The sequence below is a fragment of the Zootermopsis nevadensis genome, unplaced genomic scaffold (genome assembly GCF_977971745.1).
Source record: "Zootermopsis nevadensis isolate Lab colony 2312 unplaced genomic scaffold, Znev_1.0 Znev_ptg000021l, whole genome shotgun sequence".
In the NCBI taxonomy this organism is placed as follows: Eukaryota; Metazoa; Arthropoda; class Insecta; order Blattodea; family Termopsidae; genus Zootermopsis; species Zootermopsis nevadensis.
This window is the reverse complement of record NW_028259153.1, coordinates 22,406,130-22,427,547: the sequence shown is the minus strand read 5'-3', so window position 1 is coordinate 22,427,547 and position 21,418 is coordinate 22,406,130. Positions and strand designations below refer to the sequence as shown.

The 21,418-nt window shown below is 40.5% G+C and overlaps 1 protein-coding gene across 7 annotated transcripts in view; it reads right to left on the bottom strand.

The window, feature by feature from the left end:
- LOC110838351 (receptor-type guanylate cyclase Gyc76C) overlaps positions 1-21,418 on the bottom strand; it is a 95,364-nt gene that overhangs the window by 28,856 nt on the left and 45,090 nt on the right. For 4 of the 7 annotated variants that reach the window (XM_087352970.1, XM_022081464.2, XM_022081465.2 and 1 more), the window contains exon 2: positions 10,605-10,643. The exons of the other annotated variants lie outside the window; for them this stretch is intronic. The gene's annotated coding sequence lies outside the window, so the exon portion shown is untranslated. The remainder of the gene's footprint in view (positions 1-10,604; positions 10,644-21,418) is intronic. 7 annotated transcript variants of the gene reach the window in all.

Sequence of the window (21,418 nt, the reverse complement as noted above, 5' to 3'; positions counted from 1 at the left end):
TTCCTGTAGAAGTTAGATCTATTCTTAGCCTTATCTCACCTCATCACACACTGATACAGAGGAACGTTATGGAACGCAGACAATGTCACCCAGGGACAAGCATCGAAGCGATGTAACTGTGACCTTATAAAGACATCCAGCAAAGTCCTTAAGACGCTGATAGTAGCTCACTTCGTCAAGATATCCGCAGTTTTTTTTTATTTTGTAGTGTTCTGTCTGACGACAGGTCCATATGAACAGGATCATTCCATCCTTTTCTCTTCTCGGACTGGGACCTGTTCATATACGTTCTTGGCAGATGATCCAGAAGTGGTTTGCCATTGCCTTCTTCTGTGTGTGAATGGAGTAATTGTTGGGATTCCACGGAGGAAAACTCCGTGTTGCCTAGACCACGGCCTTGCCCAACACAAGTTATAAATTTGAGCACCACCGGGAATTGAACCCGGGACCCCAGGCTATGGAAAGTTTTAATGCCGTGTTCACAAGACACTGCTAATCCACTACATCCTAAGCCAGACATATCCCATCCACATCCTCACACTTAAGATGCATCTTAACGTTATCCTAGGTTTGACAGTGGGGGCTACGTCCTGTTTAAAATCAAGGAGGATGCGATAGGCGGGATATTTAGCGCGCATGGGTACGATGAGAAATGCGTACACAATTTTGGCTGCAAAGCTTGAGGAAACAGGGCACTGTGGAAGATTTAGGCGGATATGGGAGGAGTTAAATTAAAATGGATTTTTGGGAAACGATTTCGGGGAGTGGGTTAGATTAATCTGACTCAGGATAGGGACCGGTGGCAGGCTCTTGTGAATACGACAATGAACATAACCTTATGGATTTCTTGAACAGGCGAGGATTAAGAACCTCAGAGTACTATTCGCTTTTCAAGAAAGGCTCTGTTACAGGGAATTATTTAAGCCCTGTTTTATGGTACAAAACTTGTAACACGTCTTTCGGTGTGATCTTGCCTGTAAATCTGTGAATTTGTAAATGAAATACACGTGGTATTTTCTTATCCGCTCTCTTCAAACTTCCAGGCAGCAAACCACAAAATATCGGAGTATTAAATCGGGTCGTACGGACAATCCGATAATATCGGAACGTACGAAGCGGATGATATTTCGATATCGACGATGCCTGGAACTTAAGAACGCGCTCGAAGAGTGTGAAGCAGATTCCGTGACAACGTCAGACGAATGCCGACTTCGAGGAAGACCATCCATCGCATACAAGCAAGCCTCAAACCTCTTCCTGCGGAACAAGATAAGGCCGTGGGCTTCTATTTTTAGAATCTTGTATTTAAACTTGATATCATATCTCCAGCCTTACACAAACAAGAGTTATTCAAACTGAGAGCAACATCACGTTCAAGTAATTACATCTTGTCACAATTATCATCACTTTGAAACACATTTTATCTTCACCGAGCAGGTTAATGTAGAGGCAACCACAAGTACCTTTTTTCAAAATTAGGGACACATTTAAAGATTTTCTGTGTCTGCAGTTGATACACCGCTGTTTAATAAACTACGACTCAATCAAACTTCCAAAATTAGATACAGTTTTGAAACAGCATTACGTTGGTGAGTTGTCAAAGCCAAGAGTTCGTTGAACGAGCCGAGTTTGACCGCATAAAATGGCGTCCAACGTCGAACCACGATAACCAGGCTATAAATTAAGAGCACCAAAAGTGATGAGTTGTTTTCTTTGCGGTACGGACTGAAATCTTAAAATGTTATTTAGACGAGCCTTAACTTTAAAAGGTTAAATGAGAAGGTCCTCTGAGCAGACCAACAACGAGATGGTTGCAAACAGAACGTACCTGAAAGTCACACTCAAAAACATTGCAGACATATGGGCAAACACGTGTCCAAAAAGTGACACGTGGCATCGAACGGCAGTCGCCATAAAGAAATGCCTCCACTCTGGTCCACAGGTCAAGTGTTGATTGGAGTCAGCTAATGTACGGGGCGTCTGGGCGGAGTTGCGCCTGCGTGCAACCCAAACCGCACACTTGTCGAGTGTGTTGTCGGCATTGTAGGGGCCTGTTTAGCGTTCCATGTCACGTGATCGAAATCAACCAAATTAACCGCTTAAAACCACGTCTGGTTAGAAAAAAGTAAGTCACTACGTAGGCTGGAAATCTTACACACAACAAACTACGAATTACACCAAAAAGGTGAGATTTTCTTACATGCGATTATTATTCATATTATTAGTATTATTAAAGAGAACACAGAAAACTATCCCTCATTAGCTGACGAGACTCGACAGCTGTGCTCCAAGATCATGACCATTAGTTATTAATATTATTGGCAGTGTCGGACGGTCAGTTTCTGTTGCTAGAAAGTTGGATCTCGTGTCCCCTGGCTTCCAAATTGAACGCTCGTCATCATCGACAGAGGTTCGGCCATTTTTAAAACGTGAATGCCACACAAAAGTTTGTGCACGACCCATTGCGGACTCCCCAAATGCTTGCTTTAGCATTTCATAGGTTTCCGTAGCCGTTTTGGCGAGTCTTTGGCAAAATTTGATGCACACGCCATTCCGAAATCGCAGGAGGGTCGGTGTAATGCACTACCAAAACGCCCGTAACTAAGAAACAAATGCTAATTCGATGATGCCGGCTGGCACACTGATTCACTATGAATGTAGGCCGCACCCCCTAGCGACAGAAGCTCGTCCTACTTCCGGTTCGCCCTCTATTGACACAGTCTTGAAACTTTCCGATTGCACCTCGTATGTCTGAACACACAGGCTCAGGATTTCTAGCCTAAAACAGACCCCTTTTCCTATATATACAGACAGCAACACTTAAATTATAACAGACGGTAAGCGTGGTGAATGCGAACATCCAACTTCTTACGTTCCTGGTCAGCTGTTGCATGTGTAAGAATCTACTTGCCGGTCCAGATGACATCACTAATCGCTAGGCGTTCCTGTCCAAGCGGCCAGTGACCGGAGCGCTAAAACATTCGGGTCTTTACAGACAGTCCACGAGTGAATGTGTATTTGGCGTTAAACGTGTCTCCCTGCGCCTACGCACAACGTTGTGAAAAAAAACCCCACAAACTAACTCAGCGCATTCCAGGCCTTGAAATTAAGTTAAACTGGCAAAGTTCTAATGCTGACTTCCTCCTTGATCGACTCAGGAGTAAATTCTCGTAAGCTCCGTTCACACGACGTCTTTGATTTTTAGAACGAAACAGTGAAACATCACGAAATATCTAAAGTAATAGCACAAATTTATATGTTTTGGTGCTATACTGACAGTGAGTGATTGGTGCGTTAGTTATGTTCAGTAGGATTTGAGGTTCTAGCGTCGGTTGTGACTAGAGTCGAATTTCTTTGTTGGAACCGTCGGCTCATTGTGAACTCCCGTTTCCCACTCAACGCATCCGATGGCTTACACCGCAGACACAGACAGAACTGATCGATCAGAATTGAAGCTGCTATCCATTTGCCACCCTCAGGCTAACATCACCTCGGTTCACCCTGGACATGAGTGAGATTCGTTGGACGACAGAGCACGTCTGGACGTCACGAGAGCTGTCCAACTGACAGAATGTCTCTACGTATCAAAATGTTTAACTTATTATTGCCGGGACGAATTATTTGTTCGCTTTCATGCTGTTCCTCATGCTCTAGCGCAGTGGTATTCAACCTGGGGTACGCGAAGACATCTTAGGGGGTACGTGAAATTTAAAAAAAAAATATTTTATGATAAACACTGAATCAGTAATTTAATTTATTTTAGATGTAGATTATATACTATGTATAACTTGAATTATACACCAACAACTTTGGGGGTACGAAGTTGAAGAGAAATTATATCAGGGGGTACGCGAAGACATCTTAGGGGGTACGTGAAATTTAAAAAAAAAAATATTTTATGATAAACACTGAATAATCAGTAATGTAATTGATTTAATTTATTTTAGATGTAGATTATATACTACGTATAACTTGAATTATACACTAACAACTTTGGGGGTACAAAGTTGAAGAGAAATTATATCTGGGGGTACGCGAACAAAAAATGTTGAATACCAACGCTCTAGCGTGAAGTAAGAACATGTTATGGGCACGTCCATGTCTGTCTGTCTGTCTGTCGCACTTTTCCTCCAAATTCATTATCCACTGACGTTCAAAGGACATCAAGCTCGGTCGTAAATCGGCGGTCCGCGACGTTCAGTGTGTGGTGGCTCGCGAGATCCTGGTCACTTGACTGCACCGGCCGGTAGTGGACTTACTACGCTTCTAGTACGCCAGATTGGCAGTTCTCCAGCAAGCAATACAATAACGAGGCTTGCGTCAACTTCGCTCAAGGTAACACGGCAAGGTTGCCAGGATACAGGCTGAGAAGTATTGGCACTCTGAACAAAGTGGTTTTAAAAATATTTAAAACGAGAAAAGGACTCAAACAAATATAAGACTTTTGTAGCAGAAACTCGTCTAAATAACATTTAAGAATTCAGGCCGTACCTCAAAGAAAACACTTCACTTCACCATTACGAAGATCAATTCGTAAATGCTGTTTAAGGAAAGTCTCAAAGCCATAAATATGCTCTGTGGGAAAATTGCGCTGTTATTAATCATTAAAGAATGTGGTGCGTATAGTTACCACTGAGCTTTGCAGGGTTAAAGCCGGATGCTTGTGTTGACAAGAGGAAAACCACAAGCGAAAAGGAAAACCCACGAGCAGATGTGGCAACAGTTACACTGGCTAGAGCTTATCAGCCAAGCGTACGTAAATACATGTGGTTATGTGGCGTAACATGATCAAATAGGTTTCCATTAAAATACACTCATCGCCCTGATGATGGAAGCACCTCTTAAACTTCTACCAGACTACACGGCGCTACAACTCGGAAGACAGCCAAGTTCGAAATAAAATGGGTCTTCTGTGTGGTAACACTATACGGACTTGCAGGTAGATGCCAACACTTCGGAGGAACATACTGCCTTCGTCTTTAGGGTAAAAGAAGCTAGTTTTATACAAATATACATCGTTTACAGGGAACAAATTGACGATGTTCCGTCGTTTACATTGGTTATGTGACGATGAATGTCAATTTACGACATGGTAATGGATTAAATAGTGAATTGAAATGAAAATGTTGAAGTCTGGGTTTAGGGCACAATACCAGCAACTGCCTACAGGGACTGAGATAAACCACGGAACACTTCAATCACGACAGACTGCACCCGAGTTAGATGATGGCTATCTCAACCAATGATACTTCGCCATTTTTCTTTAACGACAAGACACTGTCGATATAAGTTGCAAGGATCAAGAAGGAAACATGAAACAAAGTAAATATTGAGCCTTTGATTTAGTGTCGAAGAAACACAAATATCATCCCGATGATTAGTACGTATGCGATACTAGCTAGTCTTGTTAAGACAGCCATCACGTGCAAACACAAGGCGCCATGTTCGTGGACACTAAGCGATAAAATGTGACTTTAACTTATCCTATGTGAAGGTGGAAAATTCCATAGACAACATCAGAGTGTTAAATATATTTGTGGCATTATAATAAATAAAGGAAAACGAACTAAAATAGACATCGCGCCGAAGTACCAATCTCACCTTCACAGGTAGCACCATATTTTCACAAAGGAGGTACTGATGACCGAGTCATGGCTGTAAAACCATAACAACTGTTGAAATTCAATCAGCTGTTTCATCAAAGATTGATTTTAAAACGCGGTTTAGCGAGTATTTGTTACAGCTGTGACTAATCTCCAAACCTTTTCAAATGGACTGTACTGAAATAATGACATTTCTTATCCGTTATATCGCGCGTTGTTCATTAATTCATACTTGATGCTTGTAACTCAAGTGTATACTAGAATAATGATAACATTTTAAAGCACTGTTCCCTCAAGCCTTTCAATACTTTGTGACATATCTCGATAAATAATGCACCAGTGACACAGCACTTTTAAACATTAACTGACACACAGACAGCACACTAAAAGAGATATTGAATTAACCCTCTGAAGCCGAAGCTCTCCTAAATAATATTTAAGAATTCAGTCCGTACCGCGAAGAAAACACTTCACTTCACCATTACATAGATCAACTGGTTAACCCTTTGAAGCCTGAGCTCTTCTAAATAATATTTAAGAATTCAGTCCGTACCGCGAAGAAAACACAACTCTTCACAATTACAAAGATCAACTGGTTAACCCTTTGAAGCCTAAGCTCGTCTAAATAATATTTAAGAATTCAGTCCGTACCGCGAAGAAAACACAACTCTTCACCATTAGAAAGATCAACTGGTTAACCCTCTGAAGCCGAAGCTCGTCTAAATAATATTTAAGAATTCAGTCCGTACCGCGAAGAAAACACAACTCTTCACCATTACAAAGATCAACTGGTTAACCCTCTGAAGCCGAAGCTCTCCTAAATAATATTTAATAATTCAGTCCGTACCGCAAAGAAAACATCACACTTCACCATTAGAAAGATCAACTGGTTAACCCTTTGAAGCCTGAGCTCGTCTAAATAATATTTAAGAATTCAGTCCGTACCGCGAAGAAAACACAACTCTTTACCATTACAAAGATCAACTGGTTAACCCTCTGAAGCCGAAGCTCTCCTAAAGAATATTTAATAATTCAGTCCGTACCGCAAAGAAAACACTTCACTTCACCATTACAAAGATCAACTGGTTAACGCTGTTTAAGGGACATGATCGCTGTTTACAGCGAGAATTATATGAAAGCTATAAATACAGAAAGCAATTACTGATTGTTGAAGCAGATCTAACGTCATAGCTTAGATTTGAAAATACATACCACGCCTGCCAATTCCTGCACGAAAACGAAAGATTTCCCTAGTAACATTTGCGGGAATAGACGACTATACATTGTATTTGGCAGCCAGATGACCTAAGGATTTTATATGATTTATTTTTACGGAGAAAGTTACCGACGATGGGTGGGAAAGTGGCTGGTATATCGATTGCTGTCTATCGAAAGTCACTTTTACTCTTCGTTGGCGGTTAAATGCCGTCGGAGAGAACATTTTTAGACAGACTGTACTGTACAGAGACGTGATAATTGGGACGGCCGTCGTTCACAGTAAACACTGGATGGCGCCTGCAACTGTGAACCACGCAGCACGGGTAACATCTCTGCTTAAAAATCGACATCGTACAGGGGGGGAGTGTCTTCTGCTGGTTTTATTCCTGGAATACGTAAACTACTGGGGACGGTGGGATATCCCCGTATCTTCAAGACTTAACACCCAACTTTTCTACGACTACAGCGGTTGAAAACGCAGGACGGAATGTGACGTACGTGGAAGAATTCATGGTATACCCTGTCTGACCGAGGACTGCCGATTTCTTCGGAGGGCACTGACGTCGTAGTACGGAGGCTGCGACGGGGAAGGGGGGGGGGCAGAGAAGGCACGTGAGAGGTTGCCCCTGGATAGCTTACGCCATTAGTTTAAAATGTCAGAATTTCTGGAGCTCGCTACCGGCACTCAATGGTCAGACGGGATATACACACAGTCCTTGGTTCTGAATGTTCTGATATCAGTGAAGTGGTTTTTAAAAAAAAACACGCTGGCTCCTTCAGTGATTGAAACAAAGGGTTGAATGCATCAGGACTTACGAATGAGGGGAATGAAAATATTACACAAAGAGAAGCAACGAAAGAGAGAGAGAGAGAGAGAGAGACAGATTGACAAGTAAGACGAAGACACAGATGCTGTGCGCGTAGTATAGTCGCCCCTTTCTAAACTGTTCTAAGAAGCGCGAAGCAAATTAATTCCTTGTGGCCGTAGAGACATTTACATGATCTTACTCAGTACGAAGGCAAATACGGGGGAATCCCTTGGCTAGCTGAGCAACCATCAGATTTTCAAGGAGGACTCTGCTCCACGGAGTCAGTTCCGTTCATTACCGTCTTCACATAAGTCCCCAACTTTTTTTATTATTCTATGCCAGATGAATTCAATCTACTCCATTTAACCTCATTTCCCTTAGATTCATTTTAATATTATCCCTCGTCTTCCGATGTGTCTCTTCCCTCCAGGCTTTCAAAGCAAACTTTGTACTCATTCTCACATGCCCAGCACATCATCCTTTCAAAATATAATGCCGTAAACCTGTCGTGTGTGATTCGTCTTTTAAAGGGTTCACCAACTGGAACATTAAATTGCTACAGATCTACTTGCAGCCTCAGTACTGACACTACGCATCTTAAAATGGACACGCGTTATCAGGATCCATAGCTACGACTTCATCTTGCCAGATGGCGATGCAGCGGTCACAGACTAGCAATGGAGGACGTGCGCACAAGAGCGACACAACGCACTTGCACAGCAAAGGATCTGAACTCTTTAACGACTCGCAAGATTTAATTAATTTGGTTTGAATTTCAGAAATGTCGGACGGGCCCGATATTTGACGGGGATTTTGCCTAACCGATAAAAATCCGAACCAGTTACCTTCTGAATACAAGTCTAAAACAGAGGTGCGCAATCTGTAGAGAAAGAGAGAGAGAAATAAGGTCACTGCGTACAAAGTAAAAGTTCTAGCACCCAGTGTTGTAAATTGAGATTATTTGAAATTCAGTTTTCACATAATTAAAACAATTATTGTTCAATACTAAATTAGACAGTTTTAAACTATACTTGCGCGATAATCGTTATTCCTTAGTCTTTTCGGGTCAGAAATATACTCCTTGTTGCTAAAAATACGCAACTCTTAATTAAATTTTTAAATGTTCTAAAGCCGTGTATTAAACACCACCTGAAGATGTACGCAAAACATTGATCCGAAGCACTGTTAACCATTCATAAGACTACATGGCGTCACAATTCGATTTATCCAACGCCTTGAGAACTTCAAATCTCTGTCCGTCCGTGCGTCTCCCGGTTTTAATTTGGAGCTTTCGCGTGTTTAAAACAATTCCTCACAAATAAAGGTAGGCACTACTTCAAAACAATGACGCAGCAACCATATGCTTTGTTGGCTATCGGGTGTTAGCTGCAGTAACCGGAAAAATCTCTACCTTGGAATATTACTCCATAAATTAAGTGTCAAGCCAAGGCGAAGAATCGACAGTCTCTTTTTTCTAGAGCTCGACGAGTCTACAAATCTACTCGATCAACAGGTAAGTTCAATTTTGCAAATGTTACCCTAATGATCTCATCCCCTGACAATTCCTGCACAGACTTAAAAACACCAGACTTGGAAATTTAAGGGCGAACACTATCAGTTCACCCCTTTGAAGCCCGAACGTAGTCCAAATGGATGTTTACTCTAGCAACCAAGAGCCAGATAATTTCACGCATTCCTTACAAAAGCGATGCATTCCAAATTTGGATCTCCGTCCGATTAAAAAAAAAAACATATTAAAATAATTCTGAACATCTGACGTATCATCGTTAGGTTCAAACCGCACGCAAGTAAGCACATGTTCCCCTTACGCACGGAATGCGTTTATTGCAGATATTTATAGCGAGGCATCCCACAACATTACTTGCACGCTCACACACTTACGCTCACATACAAACTAGTTTTATACAGCTGATAACTCTACCGGATGTGCCACGGGCGTTTCAATTAAGTGAATTAGGCAGCCCGCAACTGTTGCATTCTCTCAGCTTTCATGCTCACTTGTCAGACACAATTTCTGCAAGAAAACAGTTCCTTACAAGTGATCATTCTTAACATTAATTATTAAGCGAGTGAGGTGGACCACATCCATTACATTACGACACTAACACATTCATACACTTTATCCGCTGCTGCTAAATCTATCGGGTGTCACAAATGGCAAGGAAAAAAAACGTTTATCAGATCTAAAACTTGTTGACGATGGTGAAGAGTCAATTGTATAAAAATTTCCTTGGATATTATCCATCGTATAGTAAATATAAAACGTAAAAAAAAAGACGTTTCGGAGATTGGGACTCTATCTCCGTCTTCAGGTTCCTACACAGTTGGGCCCACTAGATAGAGCTAATCCCTATCTCCGAAACGTCGTTTTTTACGTTTTATATTTACTAGACGATGGATAATATCAAAGAAAATTTTTATTCAAAAAAAACGTTGCTTTACACTAATATAACATTTCAGCAACAAATTACTTCATTACAGCCGATTACTCTACCGGGTGTGCCAAGGATACTTCAGAGTGGGGCAATCCGAAGGGTTTCACAATCATTAAAAGCAGCGATCGAAATTTGTTTTACATATTTTAACTTCGGGGTTTCTAAGGCGGTGTCTTTTGGGTTATAACGCCGTGTACAAATGATTCAGAGGTAATTGATGGTTCCATCATCAGGGCGATAATTACAGAAACAAGCAGCACGTAAGAAAGGAAAGAAAGAAAAATGCAATAAGAGATTAGATTTTCTACATAAATCATGCCAGTGGTTGAATTCTGTAATATTCGCCTGGAGTTCTGGACTCTACAAATTCATGTTCTGTTCCAGATGTTTTGTAATACGTAAAATCGCATTGCGTCATAGGTGGCCGCCATTAATGCAATACTAGCGGTTGCTTCAACACTGCAAACATAATTACACGAACAGAATATAGTTTATGGCAGAATTTATAGTACACTTACCACATAAATAACATTCCACGGTTTGATGACGCTTCTTACCTGAAACGAGGATAAAAACAAATGGTTAATTAAGATGAAAGTTTCACTGTGTCTCAAGATGCTACACATACCAGTTAGCACGTAACGTTAAAAATTCTGTTACAAACTGAAGTGATGAAACAGAATATAAATGATGGTCCGAACCACGGATATCCAATCCGTAGAAATTCACTGTACTATCTTTATTATATTATTTATTTAGTGTTCTGTCTGACGACAGGTCCATATGAACAGGATCCTTCCATCCTTTTCTCGGACTGGGACCTGTTCATATACGTTCTTGGCAGATGATCCAGAAGTGGTTTGCCATTGCCTTCTTCTGTGTGTGAATGGAGTAATTGTTGGGATGCCACGGAGAAACCGGGGAAGCACCCGGAGGAAAACTCCGTGTTGCCTAGACCACGGCCTTGCCCAACACAAGTTATAAATTCGGGTACCGCCGGGAATCGAACCCGAGACCCCAGGATTACAAGGCCAGCGTTCTAACCGCTAGACCACTAAAAGGCAATTTGGGTCGTTGGGGCAACTGTTGACGAAAACTCAGGTACAGATTGTAGATATTGGTAGGGTGTGCAGCACGCACAGGAATAAATCTAGAATTTTGCACAAAATTCCGGTCAGAGAACTTCAAGCGACGAGGTCAGATGGGAAACATAGGTTTGTATATCCTTCGTGGGACACGAAGTGGAGATGACTGGGTTAAACCGGCTCAGGATAAGGCCCAGTAGGGTATAACGAACCCTCCGTTCCCACAGTTGTGGATGGTTTGTTGATCAGTGAAGCTACAATTCGGTACTCAGAAGCAGTAAGCGATTCTGAACCATGTCGGAGCGACGGACAAAATATCACTCCTGACATGTGGAGTCATTTACGCAATCGCGAACTCTGTAAATGGTTGAAACTCCTTCGAGTCCATTAAACGCGACATCAAGGACCAGGCAATTCGAAACGCGTTTGCCAGATTTTAAGGTGACCTAAAGCAAACAGAACTATTTACACTGTTACACTTTCTCTCTCCTAGAAAGGCCACGAACTGAGCATCACACACGCAGGTAAATTCCTGCCACTTCAAAACACAGAAAGCGATATCGGCCTCGCTACATTATTTAACAGCGCGACTTAAAACACCTCATGGACGTTGAAGTGTGTCATGGTTACCGTGTAGGAGGCGCCTATGCGTTTGCAGGAAAGGCAGCACAGTTCCTCCTTCTGGTTACAAAATAAGTCACACATATAGCTACCAGTGGGCTAAATCAGTGGTATTCAACCTTTTTTGTTCGCGTACCCCCAGATATAATTTCCCTTCAACTTTGTACCCCCAAAGTTGTTGGTGTATAATTCAAGTTATACTTAGTATATAATCTACATCTCAAATGAAAAAAATAAATTATATTACTGATTATTCAGTGTTTATCATAAAATAATATTATTTTTTTTAAAATTTCACGTACCCCCTAAGATGTCTTCGTGTACCCCCAGACATAATTTCTCTTCAACTTTGTACCCCCAAAGTTGTTGGTGTATAATTCAAGTTATACATAGTATATAATCTAAATCTAAAATAAATTAAATAAATTAAATTACTGATTATTCAGTGTTTAACATAAAATAATATATATATTTTTTTAAATTTCACGTAACCACCCTAAGATGTCTTCGCGTACCCCAGGTTGAATACCACTGGACTAAATAACAAAAATTTCTGTAAAATTTGTATTATAGATTGCCTCAAGGTGTATACACGTCAAAGCGAAAGGGCAGAAGTTAAGCGAGGGCTATAAAAAGTCATAAAATAAGATCAGATGCAGCGCACATGTGATTTATTGTATCTACGGGGAGTAATTTTAAGAAGCGATTACGACACGAAAAAAATAATAAAGACTTCAGGCTATAAATGTAGTTAACATAAAATTCAAATAAATTTGTGATCGATAACCATTGGCCAGAATCCTTAAAATTAAATACACATACGCAACAAATACGTCTACATGTAATATGAAGTATAGTTCTCATTCAAGGTCACAATTTGTATTTGGAAAAAAAATCAAAGTGTTAATTAATAAAATGAAAAAAAAAATTTTTAGCCACATGTTCTGTGAGATCTAGAATATGATTAGTTTCCAAATAAATGTGTTTTATGGACGCACGTAAAATATGAGAGGCTGTATTCATGAAATATGAACGGGTCTACTTCATTGGTGGACCAAGCACTGAACAATGCAACACGTGCTGCCTGGATTCGTGTCGCGGATGTTTGGACAAACACTTTTTTTTTAGTGTTCTGTCTGACGAAAGGTCCATATAACCAGGATCCTTCCATCCTTTTCTCGGACTGGGACCTGTTCATATACGTTCTTGGCACATGATCCAGAAGTGGTTTGCCATTGCCTTCTTCTGTGTGTGAATGGAGTAATTGTTGGGATGCCACGGAGGAAAACTCCGTGTTGCCTAGACCACGGCCTTGCCCAACACAAGTCATAAATTCGGGCACCGCCGGAAATCGAACCCGAGACCCTCTAGGATTACAAGGCCAGCGTTCTAACCGCTAGACACTACAGCGCTCTAATTGGTGTCCAGACGCACTAACGATGCCTCCAGGAAAACAAATTCCGTTATCCCGTTAAATTGTAACGATTAAATCGATCCTTCTTCAATCTGTCTTATTCTTCTTCCATTACAATTACATTTTCAAAAGGGGCCCCTTCGTGAAAACTGATACTCCGTGTGGAGTGAACCTTATCCATGACGCGGGATTTGACGTGAGGACTCCCAGACTGTGTTCCTCGAGGATTAGACCATCAGACGCGGCTCCAGCTGAACCCTTAATATTCATACACTTCAGCTGACGCCAGACGCCACACCAGCGACCCAACACCGCAAACAGAGCCCGAACCTAACTTTATCCCTAACTGTTTCTCCTCTGTTTCTCTCTTCCACACGAACTAATTACCTTCTGTACTTACAACTTTAATTTCCCCACTTCTCCTCCTTCTTGCCCGCTCTTTATTATTTCTTCTGTTACGTATATTCTTTCTTTACTACTCTCTTCCGTCCTATGCTAATTACTCTCTGTATTTATTTATTTATTTATTTAATTCCTCGCTTCCTGTTGTGCTCTACACTCTTTTTACACATTTTTCCTTCTGCGCAATCTTTTCTGTCTTTCGTTGTATATTTATTAATGAATTTCTCCCTCAACTTTCCTACGTTTATTTTTACAGTCCTTGAAAGGGTGTTTCCGTTCCACGGTCTTGCTTCAATTCCTGCTCGTTCAGAGACAGGAAAATTCGAGGGAGGACTGTGCAGAAGACAACTTCATGAACTGAAAATAAACATTGAAAGAAACTATTTATCGTAAATTAATTCTACTTTCGCTTTACATCCTTAAGCAGTTTCTGTTCACTGCGTTAACGCTGAATTAGCGTTCAGTCTATATTGTTTTCCCCTGGGGGGGGGGGGGGGAGAGTGGCTAGAGACATTTTTATAAAATAAAATGTTTCCGTTAAACACAGGTTCACTTTTGACGTCGGAGTTCCACGTTATGGAGGTTAAAGGAAAAATTGTTTTCCATTTTCCAAGGTTCGTTTAGCTTAATGACGACTGATGCTGATAAGACTAACGGATTAATATTACGATGATATTTAACGGGCCTACACGTGCAAGGAAACCAAAATGTAAAAAAAAAGTTACGCACACAGCAGTACACGTGACACACTGCTTCAGCTTTGCCATTACTCGCTGACAAAGACGTCTTTCGCTAATTTAGATTTTAAACAATAAAATACAAATCTGTTGTTCTGAATGTGGCAAATACTATTTCCTTTAAAAGTATCCCCAGTTCACAGCGCACGGACGCTCTCCTACGTCACAAACACAATCAAATACTTCATGATTTATACCACACCTCAATCCCGGAAGCATAACGGGTCTATGACGAGAGATGGGAGAATTTAGCGGAAGAACCCGCTTGGGGGGGGGGGGGGTATTAGCACAATCGTGTCTTGGGTCTTAACGGTACATCACGACAGTGGGTTCAGGAATGCAGATATACAACACCTGATGAAGGCGGTCACACCTGATGCCCTGTCCGTAAACACGTTCTCGCTCTGATAAAATACGCAGAATGTGAGGTTACGTTCTGCAGAGAACGATTACCAAAATTTACAGCGAAATCATGTCGTTACTTTCCTTTCCTGGCAGAGGTCGTGTGTTTGTCCCCTGACGTCAGCAAAACTATTCCCGAAGTATCACCTCGTACTTAACAATAACAACTATTAAGTACTCGGTTAAAAAGAAAAGACAGTCTAGGTCATTCAGATAATTGACGAATCGCGTTTGTAAGCGAGCACACAGTAATGATGAAAATATTTCGAGTTTCGATTAGCAACAAAGAAAAAATTAAAATTATGTTATAATTTGTAGCGTTTACCCAATTTTTATTACGATGATTAATCCCTTGAAGCAAACCAAACGAAAAGAGAGAGAGAGAGAGGTGGGTGTGAGCGCAATAATGGTACATATAGTTACCACTGTGTCTGAAAAGTTTAAACCAAGAAGGACAATAAGATATATAGATGAACTTGGTCTACGCATAGGAGGACACAGATAAAATACGAATAAAAATGTATTATATAATAATATTAAAATTATTTCCTTGCCATAATCATCATGGATTAGGCCGCTTAACCTTAAAGTCTACATTTATTTTTTAAAATACACGTGCGACCTATATTAAAGTGTACATCATTTTAAAATGCGAAACATTTAATTGAAAAGGAACATTTAATCTTGTCTATCTACCCCATTTCACGGACGTTCCTGCATTCAATTAACCCTTTAAAGGCGCGTAGTAACTTCACGTACCATCTGCTTTAACATTCAATGAATCTGCATTTTTCCCCACAGGCTGTAAGGTCTCAAAATAAACAGAGATCAGTTTCTTAAACAACTGAATTTTTATATGCGACTTAAACATACATCGGTTTCAAAGGATCAACTTACAGACTCTTGCATCCCAATCAACGTTGAACGTATCAAAGACATTACCATGGAAACCAACGTTTAACAATTTAACCGCTTAGTGCTATTGAATTCCCAAAACAAAATCAATTTTCAGCATTGTCATTTGTTTTGTCTTGGAAGAACACGTAACACAACACGCAGACGGTCATCCCATATCAATATGCACAGCGTTCGTAAAAATTCACACAATACATCAAACATAAGAAGATAACATTAAACATTACGCAAGAACTCAGTTCCATTTTGAGCAAAAAAGTCACAACACTTGTTGAAGTGAAGGTTTTGTACACGAAGACGAAACTTCCATTTTAAGGCACTATCCTTACTTACAGAGAATAAACTTAAGCTACCTTTACTCCGAAGTCATTTGAGTATCGGGTCAGAGACGAAGCCTCTGACTTAACTTCCGAGGGTTAGACAGTATGCTCCTTGGCAAGGACTATCGTAGCGATAGATTAGTACGGAACAGTGGTGAAGAATCGATGATTACAACAAATCTCATTCAAGTATCCCAGGATTGAAACCGGCTCTCTGTAAAAGGGAATCCAACACTTAGCCACCTGAGCTTCAATAAGGTATTTAAATAATTAACTCCTTAACCATGTTCCAGTAATATCACTTTTAGAATTCGTCGAAAACCTGGAATTAAATTGAACACATCGGCCTATGAGCTACGCCATGTTAATCTGTCTGAAGATCACACACATTCCACAAAGAAAAACACTGTAAAAATTCATCAAACTCCATCAAGACGTCTTCTCACCACTTTGGTACTTTCGTGTGCAGCAGTTAGTCACACTGCTGTCAAAATTATTTTATTGATTACTTATTTTATCTATTGCTGCTTATTCGTGACAAATCATTAATCAAAGTATTTCGCTAAAGCGACTCATGAACCACATTGTTTAAAGGCAGTTACTAATTATCCACCGAATTTTTACATACGTAACAAACTCCTACAGTTCTACCAACTTACCTCGAGCGCAACCAACACCAACAACTAAAAAATCAACTCCCCTCAATTACATAACTCCCTGATTCTACATGTGACCTTCTCTGAAAAGTCAAGTTCAGCTGCAGACAGATATGCCACGCGCAAGTAGAAATTAATCAAGACTCCTTACAGAAATCAGCGAGGCCGTTGATTACCGTGGCCACTACGAGAAGGCACCCCACGTCTCGACGTTACGGGTATCCTGGCAACTGGACTGCATTGTTTCGGAGTACCCTCAAGTGTCATTTCCATCCGCCGTTTTGGAAACGCTGTCGAACGACGTTCCGAGAACACATGGTTTATTTTTACACGAGACGTAATGGAACGCAAGGACGAGCGAAGTTGTGATGATTCACGACTAAACATCTACACTATGGTGATACTGATGATTCCTTATTCACAGGTCATAGCTGTCAGAAAGATTATGTGCCGCCAATCATAGAATTATTAATGAATTGGAAAGGATAAGGAAGGAAGAGGCTCAATGTTAAACCCTGGCGTCTGGATGGCCGGGTGATGGCGTCATTAATGGGGATTCCCCACGAATATGCGCGGGGTATTCTGGGGGATTCCCCACTCCCGTCTATGTTATTGATGTCCGATTTCAAATGAGACTGAAATTTGTTCACAAATTTTAGTAGACCTTCACTGTATCAAATGTTGCGAGAATTCGTTCGGGGCATCGAACATTGTCACGTGCTGGCGGAGAGACACGCTTACAGACACGCGGAAGATAAAACGATGAATTTTTAACATTTTGGCTGCTACAACGTGGATGAAAATACTGAAAGACAGAAGATGCACGCACATAAACGCATACGGTAGATGATATGTGCAAAAGAATCGACCCTACGATCTTTTACGGAAGGAAACATAATGGTGAGTGAAAGGCTGCTGTAATGATGCGCTCCCGATATATCTAAATGAAAGGAACAGCGAGTTTAAATCTGCATATAAAACGTGCATGATTCACGAGAAAGTGAAAATGCCATTAGCAATAGTCGTAAAAGAAGTTTTAATTTGAATAACTACGAACAACATGCCAGTGGCCATTTTGAACAGATGAGAAAAAGAAAATCACTTCCGCTGCAGACATTTGTACGCCTCTTCACTGCAGTAAAAAGAGAAGACATCATTTGCACGAATTTTTACAAGGAAGGGAAGCAAAACAAATGGTGTCCTGAAACGAACGTAACTTTTACCGCCCTGTTTCATCAAACCTCTTGTTTATTCCTTTCAAGCAGCTCACCTCAATAACATTTAGTATAATACAGTCCGTACCGCAAAGAAAACACTTCACTTCACCATTACAAAGATCAACTGGTTAACCCTTTGAAGCCTAAGCTCGTCTAAATAATATTTAAGAATTCAGTCCGTACCGCAAAGAAAACACTTCACTTCACCATTACAAAGATCAACTGGTTAACCCTTTGAAGCCTACGCTCGTCTAAATAATATTTAAGAATTCAGTCCGTACCGCGAAGAAAACACAACTCTTCACCATTACAAAGATCAACTGGTTAACCCTTTGAAGCCTAAGCTCGTCTAAATAATATTTAAGAATTCAGTCCGTACCGCAAAGAAAACACTTCACTTCACCATTACAAAGATCAACTGGTTAACCCTTTGAAGCCTACGCTCGTCTAAATAATATTTAAGAATTCAGTCCGTACCGCGAAGAAAACACAACTCTTCACCATTACGAAGATCAACTGGTTAACCCTTTGAAGCCTGAGCTCGTCTAAATATAATTTAAGAATTCAGTCCGTACCGCGAAGAAAACACAACCCTTCACCATTACAAAGATCAACTCGTTAATGCTATTTAAGAAAATAACCACTCTTTACACTGACAATCAAACAAGACCCATTAATACAAATGTTACAACAATGAACTTGGCCCACGTCGAAACAATGACCTTGGGTCACCGCCGTTGCCTTTGAGCTGACTGCTTGAAACAATAAACATTTAACAATGAAATTATTTTAAAAACGTACTGATACGAGTGTGCAAATAACCTCGCAATTATTGTGCATTCTTATCTGCATGCCGTTACGGAAACTCACCGCCTTCTGGCATACAGTTCTGACAACACCCCAACACATCTCTCATTCTTCTCTCCCACGCCCTTCCGGAAGTGGATAATCCGGTTGGCGTTGAGATTGTGGGAAAAATTTCGCCTTTCCAGCTGAAAGCCCCGACAAACGAGGCAGCTTCTCATGGCGATTATCGGATTATTTACATAATAATTGGTCGGCCATTGTGATTACAGAGCAGCGGTGCCCGAGGTTGGCCCAGGTGTGTTGCTCCTGCGAAGCAAGCAACCCGCATAACTGGGGAACCCCCAAGGCTGATCACCTGATTGGATCCTGCCTCGGTGGCCGAGGTCATCAGACCGAGTTGCACACTTGAGACCAAATCGCGGTATCTGGCGAATCTATCACAGAAACTGTGCAGTCGTGAGTTCGAATCCTGATAGACGTGTAGGAATACGACGCTCTAATTTAAGACGACCACACCAAAAACTCGATAAATCTGGGACGTACACACGATGGATGAAACAGACACAAACAGTAAAATATAGGAACAGAAAATGATCCAGTATGTGGTTTATTCCACGACACTTATAGTTGTTCTTACTTTAAAACGTGCAATGATAGAATTTATTTCTGAATAATGAATAGGAAAGGATTTGGAAGGTAGCTGTCGTGACTTAAGAAGGTTCTATCCCGGCATTTGTGTGGAAGACTGAGTAAAACCACTAAAACTCATATGTCAATTGAAAGCCTACTTCAGGGCCAAGATTTGAATTCGGGACTTCTGGAAAAGATGGTGTTGGAGTACTACTGGAAAGTTCACGACACTCTCATCCAATTTTCTGCTCCATATAAGGCGTCTGCAAAGCCCTCGAGGTACTTAACACAGTATCGATATTTGAAATAATTTTATTTCGTCTTCAAAAAAAAGGCAGAGTATCTCAGCGGTCTTTAACTACTCCTAACGAGCGCGCGGTCGGTCGACCTTGACAAACGATGTCTGGAATGCGGATTACAACGGAGTATAGATAATGCGTGTTAATCGACGCCTTTCCAAAGCGCAATATGTGAAAGGTCAGTGGAGAAAGCAGGACCTCGATGTAAAAATTAAGAGCCAGAACCAAATTCGGACCCCGAGTTCGTACCCCGCTCAAATGCCTGAACAGATGATGTCGGTACGAGTGACCTAGACCCTACCGAGTTTTCATCTGACGGTTTCGCGGGACCAACATCTGTAAAGACAGGGCCAAATCACGTCGGCACATCTCACTTTATTTCGCACTTTCTAGGCTACGAACGTTTAGGGACGGATATTAAAATATTCTACAACGAGAATGCTCGAGAAGTGGCCCCGATTGAAAATGAAGGCAGATACCATCTCGGAGCGGTCTCAAACTACAGACGGTACCAGCTCAGAATTTTTTAAACAATAACCGCGTCTCAAATAGCTCAAAAATGAAAATAATAACTGGACATGACTTAAAAAGTAGCCAGTTTTGGGTTCACAAACTATAGGCCTGTAGGTCGGTCGGATATCACTGAAATTGTTGCTGGTACTAACTCAGAAACGTCAAATAGTGACCGCGTCTCTAATAATAGCTCAGAATTTGCAAACAGCACAAGGTCTTCGCACCCTGCTTGGACGCTACGTTGCTTCTGGGCCCGGCAAATTCTGAGATAGCATCTTTATCTCGGAGTCAAAGTCAACCCACGTCTGGGATCGAGGCTGATAGGCCGAACATGAAGGAATTCCAGGCCATGTGGAATATCTTCCTACAGATGTTAGTGGGCATAAGCACGCTTCTCATAAACTGCTAACTGTGGCCATACCTTTCCTCACGTCGTCGTCCATCTGCTAAATTACTAATGAATTTAGACGAAATTTGGGTTTTGTGCCTACAATGAAAATTGCGTAGAAAATATAGTTTTTTTTATTAATTTTGGGCTAAAATAACCCACAGTTTTGATTTTGATGAAGCCAAACATTAACCTATTTATCAAAATAAAAGACAATTGTATAAGAACTGTTACATCACACACACACACGATTAAAATCTACAACTTTACACAGGATGTATTTTTTTTCAGATACAGTAAGTCACAAAACACAGAAGTCCTGCTTATCCTACGCTCAGACCCATTACCAGTCTCTTAAAAAATAAAATCTTTCATCTAAAGACTGACGTATGTTAAAAACTACTTTTGTTTGAAAGACATTTTCATCTGATGCCGGATTGAATTTTCTTCCCTATTTAATAACATCGTAAATTTATATATATTTATTTTCACAGTCTATACACAAACGTTGTAATTAAATGATGTTGTTAAAATTATATAATATTAAAACATTATGTAGTATAAAATATTATATTTTGGCGCTTTTTATCGTAAATACTAATAATTTTAAAATATTATAAAATTGATATAAACCTGAAGATGAGGTCTTATCCATCGAAACATGTCATAAAAAAGCGCTAAATAATGTAAAATCGTATTTACGATAAAAAGCGCCAAAATATAATATTTTATACTACATAATGTTTTAATATTATATAATTTTAACAACATCATTTTATTACAACGTTTGTGTATAGACTGTGAAAATAAGTATATATTTAATCAACACAAACAAGACGCATTTAAGCTACAAATCGTAAATTTAGTTACAAACTGAGTCGTAATTTTCACTTGTCTTCTGTATTATCTGACATTTTCGCTTATCC